Source organism: Petaurus breviceps, unplaced genomic scaffold (assembly GCF_028583685.1).
Source record: "Petaurus breviceps papuanus isolate PSGF00001 unplaced genomic scaffold, PetGlider_PUasm1.0 582, whole genome shotgun sequence".
NCBI lineage: Eukaryota > Metazoa > Chordata > Mammalia > Diprotodontia > Petauridae > Petaurus > Petaurus breviceps.
Window position 1 is genome coordinate 1,672,538 of NW_027186390.1, and position 1,417 is coordinate 1,673,954.

The window sequence follows — 1,417 nt, forward strand, 5'->3', positions numbered from 1 at the left end:
TCCAAGTGAAGAAGAGGTTTTGAATGTCATCAGTCTCCTCTCCTGTGGCAAAACACCTGGTGCTGATTCTATTCCAGTTGAGATTTACAAAGCAGGGAGTCTACTACTCATACAAAAGCTAATGGAAATTTTCTGGCTTATATGTCAAGAGGTTATCCCCCAGGAGTTCAAGGATGCCTCCATTGTCCCTCTCTATAAAGGAAAAGGAAATAGGTTTTCCTGTGAAAATCATGGTGGTGGGGATGAGGTGGGGTATCTCTTAGTCATTGCTGGTAAGATTCTTGCCAGAGTCCTTCTTAACAGGCTGATCCTTTGTTTGAATTATGATCATCTAACCAAGAGACAGTGTGGCTTTAGGAAGGGCTGAAGAACTCTCAATATGGTGTTTACTGCTCCACAACTCCAGGAGACATGCCAGGAGCAGAACAGAAAGTCCGTACAGGTTAGTTGATCTAACAATGGTGTTTAACGCTGTAAGTCACGAAGGCTTGTGGAAAATTATGGCAAAACTGGTTGCCCAGAGAAGTTTATCAGTATTGTATTTCAGTTTCATAATGGCATGCTTGCTCATGTTCTGGATATGGATGATGCACTCACACTTTCCCAGGCACAAATAAGTGATGCAGGGCTGTGTGCTTGCTCACATGCTTTTTGGTATGATGTTTTATGTGATATTTTTGGACACTTTGAACCAGGACAAAAATGGCATCAAAGTAAACTTCTGCACTGATGCTAAATCACTTAACTTAAAATGGCTACAAGCCAAGACTAGGGTGGACAGATAGTTGGTGTGCTTCTTTTTGTTCACAGATGATTCTATACTCAATGCAGTTTCTGAGGTTGAGATGTGACTAAGTATGGATCAATGTTTCCTCTGCTTTTGCTAATTTTGGCCTAATGATTAACACCAAGGAGACAGGTGTTCACCAGCCAGCACTATACCATCCATACATGGAACAGCAAATGGGGAGATTTTGAATGCTATGGATAAATTCACTTACCTTGTCAGCAGACTTTTCTAGGGATGTCCACATAGATAATGAGGTTTATGCATGCATTGTTCTGTGTTTGGGAGGCTCTAAAGTAAGTGTGAAAAGAAGGGGTATTAGGCTGCCTAATAAACTGAAGGTCTGCAGAATCATTGAACTGAGTTCATTGTTGCATGCCTGTGAAACATGCCAGGAAACTAGATTGTTCTCATTTGAATTGTCTTAGGAAGATTCTGAAGATCGCTTGATAGATCCCTCTTCTCAAGCTGAACTGCCAAGCATTCATACTATACCACAGAGAGTAGAACTCTGATGGGTTGACTGTATCATTTAAATGCCCAAAGGAAGTTTGACCAAAAGACTATTTTACAGAGAACTCACACAAGTCGTGTTCACATGGAGATCAGAAGTTATACAAGGATACTCTC